The following is a 23,899-nucleotide window of genomic DNA, read 5'->3' as shown; positions in this document are numbered from 1 at the left end:
TTCGCCATCCTAGCTTTGATTGTCCTAAGAAGTGGCTTGTAACCGGACATGGTGAAGTAATCCAAAGATCTATTTCGTGCCATCTTGTTCCATCCCATTTGGATTTGCAATTTCCATTTGTGTTCTTCGCATTCTTGTTTTATCCCTTTTCTTCCTTGTCACGTTTTTGGTCAACTCGTGTTTTGCGGGGAGTTTTGAGTCAATCCAGTTGTTTGGAAATGAACTAGGACATGAGTTGAACCTTTTCACCGAAGGGATTTGATTGAAACCTCATGAGTTCATAGATCGGGTCGATCCAAGTTTTCACGTTGAGAAAATAGAGTTCTTCACAACATTTGAAATTTCCTTTGATTCACAAATCTTTTCGGGATGATTTCTTAGGAAAACCTTCTTTACTATGTTATCAAGCTATGGTTCAAATTTCGTGATTTTTGGAGGTTGTTTGACTCCGTTTTGGATTTTTCTACCATCTTCGTGCAGGCTGTTTTGGAATTCCAGAAATCTCCGGACATAATTCTGGAAATCTTCTGAGCTCCAGAAATTTCCGAAGGTTTCTCCAAAAATTTCCTGACGTCCGGAATTTTCTGAAGGTTCCTTCGGATTTTTCTGCACAGAGGTGTTGGTTTTCAAAGTTTGTCTTCCGAGGCTTGTTTGGAGTCTTTCTTTTTTTCACTATTCTCAAATTGGGTTCCTAGCATCATTCTTTGATCCATTAGCTTGTGCATAGCTAAGTGGACTTGATTTTTCTAGAAGAGAGGCTTTGGGGTTTTTAGCCGAAGTTCTTGGAGAAAATTTGAATCAGCTCCCATTCACCCCCCTCTTGTCACCTTTCCGGTCCTTCAATTGGTATCAGAGCTTGGTTAAGGATCATACCACCATAATCGGCTTTTTGATCCATAGGGCAGCAAACGAAAGGGTGATTTTGCTTGCGGATTTGATTTTTGAGTTTTGAGGTTGATTTCAGCTAATCCTAACCGGTGCTTTGAGCTATGGCACCTAGCTCTTGTTCTATTGGTTCTTTGTCCTTAGGTGGTGTGGTTGCATCGAAGGACGACTACAAGTGGAGACAGAAGTGGGATGAGCTGAACAAGGATGATGAAGCGATGGCATTGATGCGTCTTTTGATGGATGAGATGCCTCAAGAAAATGATCTTCGATGGAAGCTTCACGAGATGAGTAGAGGTAAACTCTCCCAAGGTATAACTGGTTTGTTCACTCGCCTTTGTGCTCATGGTGAGATGTTTGTTGAGCTTAAGAAGAATTTCGACATGTCTAGACTTGAAAATGTGAATGCTTCAACTTCATGCGAGTCTAGCTTACCTTTACCATGCAAATCTTGTGATGTTTTGCGCATTGAAAATGAGAAACTAAAAAGAGATGTTTATCTTGGTGACAAGCAACTTGAATCTCGTAGAAGATTACTTGGTGAGCTCTCATTTGATTATGACTTGTTGAAATCTAATGCCTCTATGCCATGTAATTCTTGTGTTTCTTTGCATAATGATCTTGATAAGGCTAGAGATCAAATTGCTTTGTTAAATGCAATGCTTCTTTACCATGTGTTTCATGTGAGTCTTTGCTTGCTGAAATTAATGAACTAAAATTGACTTACACCACATGTGTAGATGAACTTGAGTATGCTAGGGTTGAAATTTGTGAAATAAAGTCTATGCCTTGTAGCATGTGCTCTTTGTTTCTTGATGATGATGCTTGCCTTACTTCTTGTGATAATCATGATGCTTTGCTTGATGTGAACGATGATGTTTCTTCATGCAGTCTTATTTGCACATCATGCATTGAATTGGAAAATGAAGTTTTGGCTTTAAAGAAAATGCATGATGATATGAGCGCCAAGTTGGTTGAGCAAAATAAGATGAGTGCCAACCTTGAGAAAGAAAATGAATTCTTGCGTACCCCATATGATAAGTGCATTGAAAAGGAGATAGATAATTTGAGAAATGCTCCATGTGGTACTTGTGATCGCCTCAAACATGAAAATGAGGTTTTGGCCACAAGATGCAAGAGTCTTTGTGCTAAGTCTTTTGATTCTCGCAATTCTTGTCACTCCGATGTTGGTGTTTCCAAAATTGCTTCTTCTCAACCGAAGTTGGCCTCTTCTGTTGAGCGTGAGTCTTTGGACGGTAGTACTTGTGCTAGTGCTTTGGATAGCTCTTTTATAGCTACTCCTAAGCTTGTTGCTTCTTTCGGTATTGCCCAAGAAAATTCAAGTGGCAAGGGTGCTTCTAACATTTTTGGAACTCATACTCCCAAACCGAAGTTCCATTGCACCTTTTGTAAGAAAGATGGGCATATCGTTGAGTTTTGCTTTCACCGTGTCAAGCATGAGCGACGTGTGCATGCTAAAGCTTTTAGGAAGCCATGTAGCCTTTCCCATGGCACGTGTGAACCTAATGTGGGCACCAAGTCAAATGGTGTTGTTGATGCTTCTTGCTCTAAGTCCCAAGGGACTTCTCACTTGAATGAGAATGATGAGTCATCCTCTCATACCGTGCCTACAAAAAGGCCTTTGTACCATTGGTCTTATTGTGAGAAAGATGGGCATCAAGAGAGCTTTTGTTATTATCATGCAAGACAAATGCGGTGAACTCATGTTTCTAGGCCTTTGGTTGTTCATGGCCCATCTCATGGCATGAGCATTTGTGAGGCTAGTAAGAAGCCACATTTCATTGATGGGTTTTATGACTCCTTTTCTAGTGAGTTAGGTCATGCTCGTGGACATGCTTCTAGTTATTCTAATGTTGGTCCACGACATCGTTCTCATGGTGCTTGTGTTGGTTCTTCTCTTAAGACCTCGGGGGATCATTGTCTTTTTGCTAGTGGTAGTACTCGTTCTTCTTCTCGAGTTGTTCCTTTGAGGCATGGTTCCAAGAGTATTTAAAAATCATCTCATTTGAACTGGCATTTGCATCATGCTAACCCACATGATAAGTTGAGTGCATCTTTTACCCGTGTGACTAAGTTTTAGATTCCCAAGTATATGCTTGCTAACCCTTTGGGATCCAAGACTCGGTCTTCTTTGTCCCCTCATGTGTAGGTACAGGGATGCGGGTGGAGGACATGACCTCGAAAAGACTTTTCATGTTATATTCATGGGGATGCAGGTGGAGGATCATGCTGTGAATATAAAAAATATAACATGGTTGGTTAGCCACCTTTTCATGTTAGCATGTGTGATCTTCATGTATATCTTGTCATGCTAGCTTTTGCGTTGTGTTTTTTGCGTTCTTATTTTCTCACTTTTCTTCCCTCTCAAGTTCTTGGTCAATTCGTGTTTTGTGGGGAGTTTTGAGTCAATCCGGTTGTTTGGAAATGAACTAGGACGTGAGTTGAACCTTTCCACCGAAGGGATTTGATTGAAACCTCACAAGTTCATAGATCGAGTCGATTCAAGTTTTGGCGTTGAGAAAATAGAGTTCTTCACAAGATTTGAAATTCCCTTTGATTCACAAACCATTTAGGGATGATTTCTTAGGAGAACATTCTTTACTATGTTGTGAAGCTATGGTTCAGATTTCATGATTTTTAGAGGTCGTTTGACCCCATTTCGGATTTTTCTACCATCTTTGCGCAGGCTGTTTTGGAATTCCGGAAATCTCCGGACATAATTCCGGACATCTCTGGACCTCCAGAAATTTCCGAAGGTTTCTCCAAAAATTTCCCCACGTCCGGAATTTTCTGAAGGTTCCTTCGGATTTTTCCGCACAAAGGTGTTAATTTTCAAAGTTTATCTTCCGAAGCTTGTTTGGAGTCTTTCTTGTTTCCGCTATTCTGAAATTGGGTTCCTTGCATCATTCCTAGGTCCATTAGCTTGTGCATAGATAAGTGGACTAGATTTTACTAGAAGAGACGCTTATGGGTTTTTAGCCGAAGTTCTTGGAGAAAATTTGAATCGGCTCCCATTCACCCCCTTTGGTCGCCTTTCCGGTCCTTCAGAGAGCCATCCCCAACCGACCCAAAGACTAGCTTACACTACAAGAAATGTGTTGATCTATGATGAAAATTTGATGACACTTTTTTTCTCATCATAGATTTATTATATTTCTGGCTAAAAATGTCATAAAATTTTACAATCGAGCAAATTTAGGGACAAAGTTACGAAACATCATAAAATGTGCCACTGTAGCCAAAAAGAAATCATCACTCACTATTAAATGGTGGTTTTCTGATGATATAATGTCTATGAAAACATCATAAACCAAATAGGATCCCACATGTAAGTTTAAGCTGATAAATAGGGTAGTAAAATAAAAAGGAAAACGTGCTCCTCCCGTGGGTCGAACATGTTACTAATCGAATGGGAGTCTTTACCACAAACTGTGTCCACATGTAAGGTAAGTTTCAGGTGAGTCTGGTATTTGGTGGCAGAAAAGCCTGCGCTGCAGCCAAAAAATAGTTTACCCGCTATCACGCTCCCGCAATTGGGAAAAAATAAGAACAGAGAGAAGGTGGCTAGGACGGAGCACTCCGACGAAGATTTGCACCTCCCTGCGACGGCTCAGTCCTATGGCAGCACAAATCTGGTGCTTCCAGCTGCAGCGCGTCGATCTGGTCAGTAATTTTCAGTTGAATTCACCAAAATTTCATTTCGCATTAATGTCTTTCAATCTGTTCAGCAATTTTGAGTTGAATTTGCCAAAATTTCCCAGATGGATAGACGTTGGATACACGATTGTCAACTATTTACCCCTAAGCATGAGAAAGGGGTCTATGATTTCATGGAATTTGTTAAGAGTAGATACTCTAATGATGAACAAATACTATGCCCATGTCATGGATGCCTGAATCAGTCTAGATGTACTGTAGATGAGGTGAACCTGCACTTACTTTTGATTGGGATGGCAAGCACCTATACCAGGTGGATCCATCATGGGGAAACATTCGAGGATAGGGTTCAGGAAAATGCAAATCTCCAAGATAATGGGGTTCAGGAAAATACAATTCTGCAGGATGATGGGGTCGAGAAAATTGCAAATCTGCCGGATGAGGGGGTTGTGGATAATGCAGTTCCACAGGATGATGGTGATCAGGAAATGGTTCACGAAAACGAACACATATCGGATATGGAGGAGGATGAAGGCACTAAAGATGGACTTGTTGAAATGATATCTGACATGTGCCATGCTAAAGAGCTTGGAGGGAAAATATTATAATTTATAAGGAATAAATAAACCGTAAGGTGTCACCGGGATCTAAATATACACAATTTACATTTGTTTTGAAGTTACTTCATATCAAGTCTTTATATCGAATCAGCAATGTCACATTCAATGCAATTCTGAAGGTGGTATCCCTTGCTTTCCTAGGAGCATGTTTTCCGACATCTTATGATGACGCAATGAAGTACATACGTGCCATGGGACATGGTTATGAATCTATCCATGTTGGCAAGAATAATTGTGTATTGTTGCACAAGGATCTAGTGGAACATGACGTGTGCCCAGTGTGTTGTGAAGCGGATTCAAGATGGAAAGATGCAGACAACAAGAAGCATGTTCCTCAAAAGGTATTGAGGCATTTTTTGCTAGTTTCAAGGCTGAAGAGGATATTTCTTTCATGAAAAACCACAAAAGGATGCACAATGGCACATGTTGAAGCGACAACCAGTGGATAATGAGCTTGGCCATCTAGCTGATGGTGAGGCATGGAAAGGCTTCAATGAAAATTGGCCAGAATTTGCAAAAGATGCTAGGAACATTAGACTCGGCCTTGCAACCACTGGTTTCAATCCATTCGGCAACATGACCAACTCATATAGTATGTGGCCAGTATTTGTTGTGCCGTATAACATACCACCATGGGTATGCATGGAAGAATCAAACTCATTATGGCATTATTGATCCCTAGGCTGAGTTCTCCATTAAAGGATTTTGATGTCTTCTTGCAACCTCTCATAGATGAGCTATTGGACCTTTGGAAGGGTGTCGATACATACGATGCTTGTAATCAACAATCCTTTAAACTGCATGTTGTGGTTATTTGGTGCATACATCATTATCCAGCACTGAGCACATTGGCGGGGCGAGTCATGAAAGGTTATTATGCCTGTGTGCATTGTGACAAGGATCCTTGCTCAAGGAGATTGAAGACAAGATATGTTATTGGCCATAATCGTTTCCTTCCAACTGACCATCCATGGGAAGAAAGAAAGTAGAGTTTGATGGTAATACTTTGAATCGAGAGAGGCTAGAGAAATTTACTAGTGAGGAGCTTCAACAACAGCTAGAGAAGGTTAAAGACGTGAGACCAGGAAAGCCTCGTCAAGGTCAGAAAAGGTAGTGGGAACCCGGACAGTGGGTTGATTTGGAAGAGATGGGCATTAGACCACATCTACACATGCAGAATACTACAGAAGGGGAGTCATGCAATATGCTAGAAGCTCCATATACAAATGGGTAAAAAGAAACAAAAGGTGTTCTGTGATTTTATAAGTTAAGTGAAGTTCGCAGATGGATATGCTTCTAACTTATCAAGATGTATTGCCATTGATGGATGCAAACTCCAAAGACTGAAAACTCATGATTGTCATATCCTAGTCCAAAGGATTTTGCCTACTTCCCTTCGACATTTAATGGATAAAGAGACATACTCAGCTATTTTGGAATTACAAAACTTCTTTCAGCAACTATGTTACAAAACACTAAAGTTGGATGTTTTGGAGAAAGTAAAAACAGCTATCCCAATAATTTTGTGCAAGCTTGAGAAAATTTTTCCTCCTGCCTTCTTTGATGTTATGGCGCACTTGGTTGTCCATTTGCCTGAGGAAGCAATCCTAAGAGGCCCAGTACAATATGGATGGATGTATCCCGTTGAATGAAAGCTATGTACATTGAAGCATTCCGTGACAAACATGGCTAGGTCAAAAGGATCCATTGCAGAAGCATATGTTGCTAATGACGCCTTGACATTTTGCTCAAGATACTTTGCAGATGATGATGTTGTCACACAATTCAATCAAGAGGGTAGGAACAGAGAGAATGTTGATTTGTTGCAAGAAGGCGATTTATCTTGTTTCCAGCACAATGTTGATGTAATTGGAGCAGTGAAGACTTTGTTCCTTGATTTAGATTATGACAAGCTGGTTTGGTATGTGCTAAACAATTGCAAAGAGGTTGAGCTATATATCAGGTATGTAATCCATCATGCAATGATTGTACTGCAATTATTTCAGTTTAATTTTCAGATGGATGTGTTTTTGTAGGATATACAGGGACAGTTAGAAGCGGAAGGTGTGTCCATCCAGGTTATTGACCGTATAATTCAGAAAGAATTTGCCCTATAGTTTAAGTCGCATGTAAGTTTTCTTCTATTTCAGAACAAACTTATATTAGCTGGCGAGGACCTATATATAAAATATGGTTTTGTTGTACAAATTGAAAAGTTGCCTAAAAGAGAGGTCTCCGAGGACCTATATGCAGTATTAGCTTTACCAGATAGGCAAGGAAGAAAATATTCAGCATGTCTTGTTAGCGGTGTCCGGTACCACACACAAGCCCGAGAGGAAAATTTCAACACACAGAACAGTGGGATTATGGTTATAGGCTTTCATAACTGTGAGCCATTTGAGTTTATGGTTTTCTAAAAGAAATTATTGAGCTACGGTGTAACTCATCATGGCGTGGTATAAATCAAATTGTTGTAATATTCCACTGTGATTGGTAAAATCTGAGAGGGACCAAGAGGGAACCGAGGATTGGAAAGGATGGGTACTTCACAAGCATCAATATTGGAAGGTACTGGTACAAAAGTGATCCCTACATTTTTACTAAACAAGCAATGAAGGTGTTTTACTTACCAGATACCTTGCTACAAGATCCATGGAGAGTGGTGCAAAAATTTGAGCAAAGGCATTTGTGGAGATTTAATGAAAATGAGCAAGAAACAACCCCTATTGGCATGGTACTTGCATATCAAGACAATGTAATTGAAGAAACCTTGAATGATGGTACTGGTGCTAATGGTATTGGTGATGGTTCGGAGGCTTCGGTGCTTATTAATGACAAGGAGGAGGAGTGGACTGTCATTCTAGTGGCTCAAGTTCAATTCGCCAGCAGGTTCTATATGATGTTGACAGATTCAATTCTGACAATGAGGAGGAGGACAAAACTATCTAGCAATACCATGATGAAGATGAAAATTTTGCACTTGAGAGTGACGCGGACTAGGAAGTGAAATCAATTAATGTTTTAGTCGATCTGATCTGAACTCATTTGTTGTATAAGATATGAACCAATATGTGCATGCAGACCTTTTATCATAGTAGTTGTGGGAAAATCCTTTTGAGGCATCTCAATATGTTCGAAAGCGCAATTACCTAGCTAGTGATCTAGCTTGCTGTATTGTAAAACACTAGAACATCTTGTGACACCTTCCAAAATCTTTGAATGCCCATTTGGCTTGCTGTTCATCTAGTTCGGTGTATTATCAAACACTGGAACATCCTATGACGTCTTCAAAATCTTTGAACGCTCATTTGGTTGGCTGCTTATCCGGTTCGGTGTATTGTCAAACACCAGAACATTCTGTGACCACTTTCAAAACATTGGAACGCCCATTTGGCTGGCTGTTAATCTGATTTGGTGTATACTCAAACACCAGAACATCCTTATGCTAGAACAAGGTTGGGTAGGAAACTCCTACCCATCTTCTTGTTTGGGTGCGCACAATACATTTATGACTTTATCCAACGCCGTGTCACTCCTGCTGACCCACCATTCCCTATTCCCCATTTACTGCCAGGTCACTTGTGGCACTCACCCTTGGTAGGGTTTAGCTGTCGCCACTGCCGCTCGCTCCAATTTCACTTTTATTCATCGTTGAAAGGGGGATTCGTTAAATTTTTTGAGATCATTGCGGACGCTGATTCGAGAATGATCTTGTAGATGGGCTGAGATGGTAGCAAGAGAAATGGAAAGGCACTTGACCCGTCTTTGACAAAGCGACAAATAAAGTCGCAGGTGAATTTTGCAGGCACATCTACTGCTCAGACATGGCAAAGGGATAGGTCCATTACACTGGAGTCTTCCCCTGCCCATTCCCGCTGCACACGGGGTGGGTCAACCTCGGCGCCTTTCGGGGATAGCAATCTACGTGGTGTCGGTTGCCCTACCCTACTGAGTTTCCTACGCTCCCAGGGAGCAGAACGAGGTACCTCTTTATGCTCCACCAGAAGCGCTACTAAGGATGATTGACCTGAGCATGCATAGCTACCAAATGTTTAAAAGGCTTAGATTTGTATCCGAGGAATGTCATTCAACAAACTTTCTACTATATCTATAAAAAGTTATCCACCAAACTATTTGACCACAAGATTATAAACTGGAATCATATGAACATGGCCATGGGAGGAGAGAATATTAAGGGATACTTTGATCAACTACCCGGATTGGCTGATTTGGTCTGAAGGCATCATCAGGTATATTGAGTATTGGGTCCGAATTTTCTATGCTATAGTGCACATTCCTGAGAGCAAAGAGTACATTTAGGTTATGTTTCAGGAAGCTCCACATAGAACTTGGCGATCTCAAATTGTTGATAGTCTTGGAGTCAATATGTGTGACGTGTCCCTACACTACATTTTCTATGGGGTGTGTGAACCACCTCACCGTAGTTTGCTTGGTGGATCGTTCCCTTCAGACAAGGATATGGACGAACTTTTTGTGGATCCGTTCGCTTCTCACCGAGCATATCGCATGCTTGACATGCTTACACCCGAGCCCAATGTGGTTCACTGGCCACTAAGGAAGACATTGTTACGATAGATAGGCAATGCAGAGTCGATCACTAGTTTTTAGCAGTGGCTTCTTCTTCACGTCATGACTGGCCGGGAGTTCAATATCGTGGACTTTATTCTTTGTGAGATTCAAGATGTTAACCATGATGGGTTTACCATGGCCCGACAAATGTCATATGCTCATTGGATCTTCGACATCCTAAGTCATATTACTAAAAAAGATGAGAACGGTAGAGAGGTACAAACCAAACCCAAAAATTGGTGCAATGAGTACAGCAATGCCAAAACACAATTCAAGGTGTACAAGCTAGCAAGTCCAGGAAACAACATCATGGTTTAAGGGAATGGAATGAACCATCTCCTGATGAGGATAGAAATGAGAACTATTGCTCAGATAGCGAAGGCAGTGATGAGAAAAATACATATGTACCTTGTCTCCAAGTCACTCAAGACCAGGAGGCAGGTGCATCACGATCTGCTACAGAAATAGTACCTGTCACTCCTGCAACAGCCAGTCAGCCGATCGAGCTTGCCTTAATTCTTTAGAGACTGGTTGATGGTCAGGAAAAACAAGATAAAAATAATCTCCGCATGGCCGAGCTATAAAAATCGTTGGATGAGAAACTGGCTCATCAGGAGGAGAGGCAATTCGCGTGGCTAGAGCAGGTGGCACAGAGGGCAAACCAGAACATGAACATTGTGCTCACCACTGTCTCTACCGTCCTTAATCAGTTGCACAAGCATGTCGGGTTACCACCACCGCAAATTCCACTCCCACACAATGTTCACCTAAATGCTAAATGGTAGTCGTTCATTGGACCCTCGTTTAGTGTGTAGGCTGTGTAAACACCGTGTACATGGGTTACACGGTTTTGTAAGGATGGTGAAAAAAAGAGATGCTACAACCTACAGTACATGTACATCACACATAGACATAGATATAAGACACGCAGTTGATACTTCCCTGTTCTCAAACAGCATCAACGCAGCACTGATTATTGAATACATGAGTTCAGACCACTCACTAATTCACTAGTGTCTAGTGCTCTGCTGACTACAAGTCTACAACATAGACATAGAATGACAGAATACATGACAAATTAGTGAAATACAATAACTGACAGTTCACAGGTGACAAGTCACATGACACTATGATAGTAACAAATAGTGAACTAGTTCATAAGATAGATAAAAGCATTGATATACAACCAGCAGCCAACTCCAACAATTGGCTCAACATCCTCTTTGTAAAAGGAAGTCACTGATCCCCCTCCCCCAACTGCTCACCAACCCCAGCAATTGGCACAACATCCTCTTGGTCGGATTCAAACTCAGTCTCTTCATCATCGACATGGAGCGGTTCTTCTTCAAGTTTCTCAATGATATCTTCATCAACATTTCTCATTTGAGCCAACTGAAGCTCCTACAAAGCTTTGCGACCTCCTCAGTCCCACATGCCTCTTCAATCAATTTCCAAGTTAGCCCCGCAACAGGTTCAACACCATGTCATCGTCACCATCTTCAACCATCCAACCTTGACCATGAGTTGCATTAGTTGCTACAAGGGATCCATTTTGTTGTTCTTCTTGGCCTTTTGTTTCTTTCCATTCATCTTGACATTGTATTGAACAAATACAAGTTGGTTTAGATGCTCAGCTGTTAACTTCTTTCTTTTTTGTGTGTGAATCTACAATTACCAATTTAACTTTAGTTCACAAATCACAAGTTGTTTAAATATAAAACATGTTTAGAGAATTACAAAGAGTTGGGATGCTAGCCCCTTCAAAACAACTTCAATTCCTTTCACAGCCAGAAGAACTAGAAGTCAAAGAGAGGATTCCTATAGCCATCTTTTGCAAAGTGGGAATCTGTGTTCCATAATTGCCCCACCATTTGACTGCAATTGCCCCACCATTTAACAACTTCATTTTAAACAATAGGAGACAAAACATGCTTAGAGGCTTGCCTTGATTTTCTTCGGGCTCAAACTCAACTTTCATGACGGCCTCGGCTCAAGGGTTCAAGGTTACATTCTTTGGTAATTTGCTCTCTAACAGAATGAAATGCGTGCATGCATTAGGGATGATGCTATGAGTGCAAATGCTCATGAAATGCATGGAATGATAAAAGAATTCATTGAGTAACAAAATAACCTTGCTAACAACAATACAAAATCACACAAGAATGATGAAAGAAACCATTTTGCACAATAAGCTAAACAAGCATGAATTTATAAGATTCAAGTCTTTTGTTGAGATATAAACTTCAAATAAATCTCTCTAGTAGGAGACAGCAACACAAAACTATGTGAGGTGGATTCATTTCAAAATCAATTTTTAATGTGTAGATATAGCTTCAACAAGTTAAACTACCATTTAACATATTAAATCTAAAAAGGCATGTAAATACCCCATAAAGGTATCCACATCATTTTCCTCAGATTCTAGATGTAACACAAAGGCTATTAGAGGTGGTTTCATCATTTTATAACTTTTCCCCTATTCATCATGCAATTAGCAATATCAACATGACAATAAGCATTTTAAATCTAAAATATCATGAAAACCATCCAATCCAGTAGCACAACTTTCAGATCTTGAACATGCATGTCACAGGTGAACTAACAAAAGTGGTTTCACCATTTTTAGAGCACTAGGTGATTTATAAAGCATCTAATGGATTTCACACCAAATAAATCGTAGCACAAGATATCAAACAGCAACACGCACATACTCAGCTCTAAAATAAACTAGACTTCACAAGGAATCCAATGCAACAAGAATCACATTTTTAGCATTTTTTTACTAGTTGCTATGCATTTTCAAAGTTGTCAACATTTTAAAACTAGCCATTTTCAAACAAGTCCGAGACTATTTGCAAGCTACTCCCTAGAAAGAAGTTTTCCCTCACGGATCTGCCCTTTACAAACATTCTACCACCTGCATTTTGTTGGAGGTATGCCCTAGAGGCAATCATAGAGATGATGATATTCCATTTGTATCCATGATTTGTATATTGTGTTCATTGAATATCCATTAAAGGCTACTTGAATTGATTTGCAATTATGTGAATTGTATGTGAAACTCTTTACTTGTATGGTTATTCTGAAGTTGTCCCTAGTCGGAGTTCATGTGAGGACACACATGAATATTAGACTAGCACATGTATTAGTTGATGACTATGTTCCACAAGTCATGGACATGGAGATGTTGAACTAATAATGTGGACACATGTGGAGACATGTGCTAGGACTGACCCAACACGAGAAGTAGTTCTCTCTTTAAACAACATATACGCTTTGTCCTTAGACCTGAGATTGTCGCATGTATTCTAGATGTGGATCGACCTACTTAGGGGCTATCAAACGCTACGCCGTAACAGGGTAGTTATAAAGGTAGCTTTCGGGTTTGTCAAGAAGCATGCTATGAGACATGGTCAATCAAGATGGGATTTGCCCCTCTCTGATTGAGAGTGATATCTCTGGGCCCCTCGAGTGATCGGATCCGAAAATGCATGGCCATGCTACGTACGGTTAAGAGTTAACCTACAAAGGGATTCCGAATCACAGGATCGAGAAAGAGCGGTCGGCTTGAAGCTAGACCAAATATCGTGAGGCAAAGGGAATCGCATGTATATTATGTTGTGATGGTTCATCTGATATGATCTTCGTGTGCGTATAGGAGTTGGCACGTCTTGCTAGAGGCCGCTACCAACTATTGGGCCGAGTAGGAGTACTCGGGCCATGTCTATACGTATCCGAACCCATAGGGTCACACACTTAAGGGGCTGGAAGCCCAATTCGGATCTGATCCGAGTTGGATTAGGTTTAGAAGTACTAATGGGCCTCGGACCCAGAGGCCCGTTAGGAACTTCTATAAATAGAGGGGTGGGGGCGCCCTAGGGTTTACACCTTTTGGCAAAACACATCTGCCGCGCCTCCCACGCCCTCGCCTGTTGCAACTCGCGGATCTAGCAGTCCGGCTTGCGACGCTTCCTCCCTGCACATGTGGATACCTTGGAGGTGTTGCGCCTGTAGCACTCGAACGAGCCGCCGACGAGCCACGACGAGCCGCGGCACGAGGGCGATCTTGCTGCACGTGGACGAGCTGCTGAGGAGCTGCTAGACGTTGACGTGATCGACTACGTACGACTACATTGATCGACTACGCACGACTACGTTGATCGTCTTCGCTGCATCGACGCAAATCTACATCTTCCGCACCAGTAGTGCGTCGAGTGGTAATCCCGTGATCCTTATACGGCAATTCTTCCTGGTTTTACGCGGTAGAAATTTTGATTTGCACTAGTGTAGCCTACCTCGTATCCCTACACATTTTGCTATCAAGCCCCTGGAAACAATCCCACCTCAAACATAAAACCAACCCTTTATGGATAACCCCCTAAACTTCTATTCCATCAAGCAATCGGGTCCAAGCTTTCTTCCACCTCCAGATCACACGGCACAGGCACATCAGGCTGGAGCTCGGCACAGGTTTTGGCTGATGGCAAGGGAAAGGCAGCAGGGCTGCAGAGAGAGGGGAGGGTGGCACCATGCCCTAGACCAGGGGACTCCCTGGAGCAGCGTAGGTAGAGGAGAAAGGGGTGACGCACTGGGGCTCCGCGCGGTGGCAAGGAACGCCGGTGACATTGCCAGGAACGGGTGAGGAAACTTAAGACAAATGGAAAATGGGTGCAAGCATCACGGTTAGGAGCTCACCTAGATTCCAATTGAGGCGTTGGGTGGCGATGAGGGAGGCCGAGAGGAGGGGCGCCATGTTGGGGTGGAGGTAGCAGTGGAAAAGTTCCTGGAACTTTGGGGGAACTTCAATTCCTGTTGATTTGGTGGACGTTTGAGGGAGAGGAGGGGCTGAGGGTGTAGCTGGGGAAGTGGTGCACCTTTGGGTGAAAGGAATCAAAGGGAGACGGAGGGAGTTGGGAGGAATTGACGACGAACCGAGAGGAGCTCGGGAGCTCGTCAATGAAGGAGAAGCTCGGTTTGGAGGGGCAGGAGGCTTAGGGAGGGCTGATTTCTGGACGGGGCGAGATGGGGATAAGGATGGAGAGGTGATAAGGGTGACAAAGCACTGGGAGCAGCCATTGGAGGGGTGGGGGACGCTGTTGCTTGGGCGCCTGGTGGCAGCCATGGTGTGGAGTCCCTGTTCTGGCCAGTGGAGGGCAAGGAGGAGGCGTGGGAGGTAAGGGAGGTCACATGGGAGATGCCCGGGTAGCCTATGGGCGGACGGGGACCTTGCTGGCACGCCCAAGGTGGCCAATCCGGTGAACTTTGGGCTCTGTGCCAATGGGGGGTGGATAGATGGGAGGACAGAGGTAGAAGAACACTGCCAAGTGGGTCCACGGTATTTTCAGCCTTTAAACGTTACTCCCTTAAATGACCTAGCTACATGTGTTCAAAAATTCCCCAAAAATACTCATTGAAAGAATAAAATCACGAAGAATTCAATTCAATAAGAATCAACTCAAAAGCTTCTATGGTTTGCACACAATCGACAAAACAAAACAGCTAAAATTGAACTTTAATTGAATTTTTGGCACCAGCAAACATCTCTGAAAAATTTGGTAAAAATATTTTAAAATCACTAAAGAGTGTCGAGTATTTAAATAAAATAATTGGGGGCACAGTTGTATGGATGAAATTGGGGTCTCTTCACAAATTTTATTTTTCAACAATAAATAACGAATTTCTGGGTACTTAACAATGCATGGCCAAAACATTCATTTATGCACAATGATGCTCATGATGCTCAACTATGCACAAATAGATGTTCATAATGCTTAATTATGCATGATGATGCTTGTGATGCATGTCGTGGTGAAGGTGTCGTGTATAACATGTGTTTTCTCACCAAGTTTGAAATGTGCGCTTGTATGTCCAAAAAATGAAAGTTGGAGGTTAAGGTGTATGATATAATATAACCTTTATGAAAGCCGACACATGCAAGACTTGATGGATTTGGAATTTGGATGGTGGGATCTTTGGTAGAGCATCGGCCAAAGCTGATTTGGAGTTGATTTGAAATTTGACCGATCGTCTACTCGATTTTTGGAACACTGTCTGCTCAAAATCAGGGGAAGTATTATGAGTGGAAGGTGTTCCATTTTTTTAAAAAAAGGCTACCACTTGTATATTGGCCAAAGTTTAAGTTCTTTCATAAAACATTTGTTTTTATTGGCCTCACTAGTGATTATTAACAGAAAGGAGTTTTAACACTTGGTGAAAATCTGAGGTATTTTTGGACCTTAACTCTTAGCAATTTGGAGTTAGCTTTGATTTGCTTCTTAATCACCCTGTTGATTATTTGATTTAGGTTCTTAATTACTCAAGCTATCACACCATGTACATACACCCACATTGCAATGCATCGCTAAAGCTTATGCATCCTCTCTTTCCATATTGCTTTAGAGATCTTTTGTTGCCGTACCACCTTTGCACTCAATGAGGCAGGATCAAGAGGCAACGTGAACCTATCCAAAGGCCCCACTTTCCATGCTACTGAATTTCCAACCTCATCAAGAGCTTGACTTTCACCATTGGTGGTTTCTTTTTAATCAACCGGTGCACCATCAACATCCACAGCATCTCTAACCTGTTGTTGCTTGTCTGCCCTAGCCTTCCTAGCTTTCTTTGAGTCATCTATGGCTTTCTTGCACTTCTGTTGGTCCTCATCTATCGACTCCCGGCAAGGTTTAACCTCACCACGAATATGTGCAATGTGTTGCTTCAGCCTATATATTCCTGCCTACACAACAAGTCCACACAACTTGCACCTGATCACATTCAAGTTGGTTGGATCCACCAGCACTCCATAATCCCACCCAACATCATCAGAATTCCTCTTGACGTTAGTCATGGCACTATTGCTGGAAGGAGCTGATGCGGCCAAACACATCCTGCAAATTTTAGAGATAAATTACTAAGCAGCTTGTAAGTACAATTAATGAACAAAAAAATTAGAAAAGGAGCTGCCAGAAGTAGAGGGAAATTCACAACACTATCTCAACATTGCTACTGAAAATAAACATACATTTGAATCTAAATGACCAAGTGATGCAATTGCAGGTTGCAACCAATTTATTTTCTGAATCTACAAGGAACCAAAGTGTTGAGGTATGCCCTAGAGGCAATCATAGAGATGATGATATTCCATTTGTATCCGTGATTTGTATCCATTGAAGGCTACTTGAATTGATTTGCAATTATGTGAATTGTATGTGAAACTCTTTACTTGTATGGTTATTCTAAAGTTGTCCCTAGTCGGAGTTCATGTGAGGACACACATGAATATTAGACTAGCACATGTATTAGTTGATGACTATGTTTCACAAGTCATGGACATGGAGATGTTGAACTAATAATGTGGACACATGTGGAGACATGTGCTAGGACTGACCCAACACGAGAAGTAGTTCTCTCTTTAAACAACATATACGCTTTGTCCTTAGACCTGAGATTATCGCATGTATTCTAGATGTGGATCGACCTACTTAGGGGCTATCAAACGCTACGCCGTAACAGGGTAGTTATAAAGGTAGCTTTCGGGTTTGTCAAGAAGCATGCTATGAGACATGGTCAATCAAAATGGGATTTGCCCCTCTCTGATTGAGAGTGATATCTCTGGGCCCCTCGAGTGATCGGATCTGAAAATGCATGGCCATGCTACGTACGGTTAAGAGTTAACCTACAAAGGGATTCTGAATCACAGGATCGAGAAAGAGCGGTTGGCTTGAAGCTAGACCAAATATCGTGAGGCAAAGGGAATAGCATGTATATTATGTTGTGATGGTTCATCTGATATGATCTTCGTGTGCGTATAGGAGTTGGCACGTCTTGCTAGAGGCCGTTACCGACTATTGGGCCGAGTAGGAGTACTCGGGCCATGTCTATACGTATCCGAACCCATGGGGTCACACACTTAAGGGGCTGGAAGCCCAATTCGGATCTGATCCGAGTTGGATTAGGTTTAGAAGTACTAATGGGCCTCGGACCCAGAGGCCCGTTAGGAACCTCTATAAATAGAGGGGTGGGGGCGCCCTAGGGTTTACACCTTTTTGGCGAAACACACCTGCCGCGCCTCCCACGCCCTCACCTGTTGCAACTCGCGGATCTAGCAGTCCGGCTTGCGACGCTTCCTCCCTGCACGTGTGGATACCTTGGAGGTGTTGCGCCTGCAGCACTTGGACGAGCCGCCGACGAGCCGCCGACGAGCCGCGGCATGGGAGGCGATCTTGCTGCACGTGGACGAGCTGCTGAGGAGCTGCTGGACGTTGACGTGATCGACTACGTACGACTACGTTGATCAACTACGTACGACTACGTGATCGTCTTCACTGCATCGACGCATATCTACATCTTCCGCACCAGTAGTGCGTCGAGTGGTAATCCCGTGATCCTTATACGGCAGCTATTCCTGGTTTTACGCGGTAGAAATTTTGATTTACGCTAGCGTAGCCTACCTCGTATCCCAACAGTGGTATCAGAGCTGTAGCTGCTTAGTTTTGGATTCGGGATGTGTGCATATGGAGATATGCGAGTTTTCCGTTTGATCTATGTCCTGGTTTCGTGCCCTTGCTGCAATGGTAGTGTAACGACATACTCCTACCGGTCGGTTTCCGCCATCGGAGTTAAGTGATACACGTAAATCCAGTTGCAGTGAGCGAAGATCAATATGATTGGTCGAATCGAAATTCAGGGTCATACGCCAGGCGCATTAGATGTGCAATAGTAGATGAGATCTACTGCCGGGGTCGGGATTTTTGCCGTTTGCGTATGCTTCGGTAAATCAGCCGTAACATTTCGGTACGATCTCGGATCGGGGCGAATTTTATATGAAAATTGATCTACAGAAAAAGTTACACATGAAATTCAACCGCTTCGCCATTTTCGGCGAAATTAGATTTCCCAAATTCGGCTTGGAAGATGGAGTTTCGGGCATCCGAAGTTTGGAACGTTAGGACGCCTAACTCTGTTTTGTAGGATGTATGTATGTATCTTGTGATCAGTATGGCCCCCTTGTGTATGTGATGCATGTGTGTAACTTATTCATGACCTGCGTGTCGCGCGTACGGCAACACGGCAGGAGCCATATGTGTTGTCACTTTATTGTATTTAATGGTCTGCGTACCAATCTGTGATGATCCAAGCAACTATGTAATCTTCATTACTAGATTCTTTACTAGCTATTAGGCGTAATAGCATGTTCTAGTTCTTGGAGGACTCATCACCAGGAGGATGGCGCACATGAAACATGGAGATGGAGATCACCATGGTGAACACGTTCTATGGAGATGGAGATCACCATATGAAAACGGGCCATACTGTGTCACAACTGTGTGAATGCTATTCTGTTTATGTTTTACTTTCTGCATGCTGTGATGTTAGAAGTAGAACGATCCCTCACAAAGTTTAAGTTAGTATGCTCTCCCAACTAAAACTTGCACCGTCCCATGTCTTGTACAATTAGTGGTGGGTCTATGAAATTAGGGTGCCACTAGTTTTCCTTGACTAGACGGGTTTGTGTCGGACACTTACACGCATAAGGGTTGGTTTGCTTAAACAAGGTTATCTTAACGGTTAAGGACCTTGGGGCATAAAGGTTGGGCGCCGAGACATAGAGATGTCACCCAACAACAGGAGTCATATGTGATATGATTAGCAAAAGTTGCTTACCGATCTACCTTGTTTGCTAGCGGTGATGCTAAAGCTCACTAGTGGACTTGTTAGTTGTGGATCCTGAATCACTAAGTTTCAATAGAGGGATATTGATTTTAGTGGGAGTAGATTCTGTTAAAATAGTTTAATGTGATTTGCTCTATCATGGATACGTTTGTCTTAGTGTATTTTGCATTACTTTGTTGTAGATTAAATGGCACCTAGTAGCACTACACCGTTTGCTTTGCGTTCGGTCCTTGAGAAGGACAAGTTGAATGGAACAAACTACTCGGATTGGATCCGTAACCTGAGAATTGTTCTCAGGGCTGAGAAAAAGGAAGATGTTCTAGACAACCCACTACTAGAAGAACCTACTGATGATGCACCTGCTGCTGCTAAGAATGCTTACAAGAAAGCATGTGATGCTAACCTCGAAGTAAGCTGCCTTATGCTTGCTTGCATGGAACCCGAGCTGCAGATGCAGTTCGAAACAAACCATGAGGCGCACGATATGATCGTGGCGCTTAGAGACATGTTCCAAACACAGGCTAGGACCACACGTAATCAAGATGGTTGGTTACACTCAACGGTTGGAGAAGCTAGGCTTCCCACAGGGCCAACAGTTGGCCACTGATTTCATTCTTTCGTCTCTTCCGCCTAGCTATGGGAACTTCATCTCGAACTACCATATGCATGGGACGGAGAAGGGTCTGAATGAGCTGTGTGGCATGCTTAAAACAGCAGAGGCTAACATCAAGAAAAGCGCTAGTACCAGCCATGTGATGGCTATACAGAACAAGCCTAGCTTTAAGAAGAAGGGCAATTCTTGGAAGAAGAAGGGCAAGGCTGGAACGTCCAAGCCGAACCCAGCGCCCAAGGTTAAAGCTGGACCTGGACCTGCTCCAGACAAAGAGTGCTTTTACTGTCATGAACTTGGTCACTGGAAGAGAAACTGCAAGCAGTACCTAGCTTCGTTGAAGAATGGCGGAAGTAAGAGTACTTCTACCTCAGGTACGCTTGTTGTTAATGTTATAGACAACATATTTCTCGCTAATACAATTATTAATTCTTGGGTATTTGATACCGGATCGGTTGCTCATATTTGCAATTCGATGCAGGGAATGATAAGAAGTAGAAGCGTGGAAAGAGGAGAAGTGGATTTCCGCGTGGGCAATAATGCAAGAGTTGCTGCGTTGACCGTCGGGACGATGCAACTCCACCTCCCGTCAGGATTTATTATGGAGTTGAATAATTGTTATTTTGTTCCTAGTTTAAGTCGAAACATTTTGTCTCCTTCATGCTTGATGAAGGATGGTTATTCATTTGCGAGTGAAAACAATGGTTGTGTGATCTCTAAGAATAATATGTTTATGGCTTTTGCACCCATTGTGAATGGATTATTTGTTTTAAATCTTGATGGTTCACCTGTCTGTAATGTAAGTGCTAAAAGGCCTCGGCCTAATGATCTGAGTCCTACCTACTTGTGGCATTGTTGTTTGGGTCATATAAGTGAAAAGCGCATGAAGAAGCTCCATTCTGATGGACTTCTAACTTCGTTTGATTTTGAATCATACAAGACATGTGAGGCTTGCTTGCTAGGCAAGATGACCAAGACGCCTTTCACAGGATTTCCTGAGAGAGCAGTAGACTTGTTGGAACTCGTACATAGTGATGTATGCGGACCAATGAGCACGACGGCTAGAGGAGGATTCCAATACTTCATAACTTTCACTGATGATTTTAGTAGATATGGCTATGTCTACTTGATGAGGCACAAGTCTGAAACCTTTGAAAAGTTCAAGGAATTTCAGAATGAAGTTGAAAATCAGCGTGGCAAGAAAATTAAGGCCTTACGATCTGATCGTGGAGGCGAGTATTTGAGCCACGAGTTTAGCAATCATCTAAAGAGTTGCGGAATTGTTCCACAACTTACGCCGCCTGGAACACCTCAGAGAAACGGTGTGTCCGAGCGACGTAATCGAACTTTGTTAGACATGGTTCGATCAATGATGAGCCAGTCGGACCTACCGTTGTCAATTTGGGGATACGCTCTAGAAACAACAGCTTTCACACTTAATAGGGTACCATCTAAATCCGTAGTTAAGACACCATATGAGATATGGACTGGAAAGGTTCCTAGTTTGTCTTTTCTAAAGATTTGGGGATGTGAAGTGTTTGACAAGCAACTTCAGTCGGACAAGATCACACCCAAGTCGGATAAGTGCATTTTCGTGGGATATCCAAAGGAAACTTTGGGATATTATTTCTACAACCGATCAGAAGGCAAAGTGTTTGTCGCTCGGAACGGGGTTTTCCTAGAGAAAGAGTTTCTCAAAGGAAAAAAGAGTGGAAAGACAGTGCATCTTGAAGAAGTTCAAGATGAGCCGATCAGGCAAGAATCAATGAGTGAAGCTAACGTAGCAGAACAAATTGAGATACCCATGGCAAGAGAAGCACCGCCACAACCACGAAGGTCGGCAAGGCTCCGCGAAATGCGGGAAATATTATTGTTGGACAATGATGCGCCTGCGACGTATGCAGAAGCAATGATGGACCCAGACTCCGAAAAATGGCAGAGTGCCATGCAATCCGAAATAGAGTCCATGGGAGACAATCAAGTTTAGAACTTGGTTGACCCGCCTGATGGTGTTAAAGCCATAGAGTGCAAGTGGATCTATAAGAAGAAAAAGGACATGGATGGAAATGTTCACATCTATAAAGCACGACTTGTCGCAAAAGGTTTTCAACAAGTTCAAGGAGTTGACTACGACGAGACCTTCTCGCCTGTAGTGATGCTTAAGTCCATTCGGATTATTCTAGCTATAGCTGCATATTTCGATTATGAGATATGGCAGATAGATGTCAAGACAGCTTTCTTGAATGGAAACCTAGCTGAGGACGTGTATATGATATAGCCCGAGGGTTTTGTCGATCCGAAAAATGCTGGAAAGGTATGCAAGCTTCAGAGATCCATTTATGGATTGAAGCAAGCATCTAGGAGTTGGAACATTCGTTTTGATGAAGTGGTCAAAGGGTTTGACTGTTGGGTTACGAGGTAGGCTACACTAGCGCAAATCAAAATTTCTACCGCGTAAAACCAGGAATAACTGCCGTATAAGGATCACGGGATTACCACTCGACGCACTACTAGTGCGGAAGATGTAGATATGCGTCGATGCAGTGAAGACGATCACGTAGTCGTACGTAGTCGATCACGTCACGTCCAGCAGCTCCTCAGCAGCTCGTCCACGTGCAGCAAGATCGCCTCCGGTGCCGCGGCTCGTCGCGGCTCGTCGACGGCTCGTTGACGGCTCGTCCAAGTGCTGCAGGCGCAACACCTCCAAGGTATCCACATGTGCAGGGAGGAAGCGTCGCAAGCCGGACTGCTAGATCCGCGAGTTGCAACAGGCGAGGGCGTGGGAGGCGCGGCAGGTGTGTTTCGCCAAAAGGTGTAAACCCTAGGGAGCCCCCACCCCTCTATTTATAGAGGTTCCTAACGAGCCTCTGGGTCCGAGGCCCATCAGTACTTCTAAACCTAATCCATTTCGGATCAGATCCGAATTGGGCTTCCAGCCCCTTAAGTGTGTGACCCTATGGGTTCGGATACGTATAGACATGGCCCGAGTACTCCTACTCGGCCCAATAGTCGGTAGCGGCCTCTAGCAAGATGTGCCAACTCCTATACGCACACGAAGATCATATCAGACGAACCATCACAACATAATATACATGCTATTCCCTTTGCCTCACGATATTTGGTCTAACTTCAAGCCGACCGCTTTTTCTCGATCCTGTGATTCGGAATCCCTTTGTAGGTTAACTCTTAACCGTACGTAGCATGGACATGCATTTTGGATCCGATCACTCGAGGGGCCCAGAGATATCACTCTCAATCAGAGAGAGGCAAATCCCATCTTGATTGACCATGTCTCATAGCATGCTTCTTGACAAACCCGAAAGCTACCTTTATAACTACCCTGTTACGGCGTAGCGTTTGATAGCCCCTAAGTAGGTCGATCCACATCTAGAATACATGCAACAATCTCAGGTCTAAGGACAAAGCGTATATGTTGTTTAAAGAGAGAACTACTTCTCGTGTTGGGTCAGTCCTAGCACATGTCTCCACATGTGTCCACATTATTAGTTCAACATCTCCATGTCCATGACGTGTGAAACATAGTCATCAACTAATACATGTGCTAGTCTAATATTCATGTGTGTCCTCACATGAACTCCGACTAGGGACAACTTTAGAATAACCTTACAAGTAAAGAGTTTCACATACAATTCACATAATTGCAAATCAATTCAAGTAGCCTTTAATGGATATTCAATGAACACAATATACAAATCATGGATACAAATGGAATATCATCATCTCTATGATTGCCTCTAGGGCATACCTCCAACATTGACTTCACCAAGAATGAAGAAGAGTCTTGTGTTTACAAGAAGGTTAGTGGGAGCTCTGTACTATTTCT

General features: G+C 42.8%; 2 pseudogenes; both read left to right on the top strand.

The window, feature by feature from the left end:
- Window positions 1–989: 989 nt before the first annotated feature.
- LOC140221158 (uncharacterized) lies at window positions 990–6,297 on the top strand (annotated as a pseudogene).
- Window positions 6,298–6,306: 9 nt separating this feature from the next.
- Window positions 6,307–7,238, top strand: LOC140221157 (uncharacterized; annotated as a pseudogene).
- The last annotated feature ends 16,661 nt before the right edge of the window (window positions 7,239–23,899 follow it).

This window comes from Setaria viridis, chromosome 9 (genome assembly GCF_005286985.2).
Source record: "Setaria viridis chromosome 9, Setaria_viridis_v4.0, whole genome shotgun sequence".
Taxonomy (NCBI): domain Eukaryota; kingdom Viridiplantae; phylum Streptophyta; class Magnoliopsida; order Poales; family Poaceae; genus Setaria; species Setaria viridis.
This window is presented reverse-complemented; position numbering and strand designations above follow the sequence as displayed.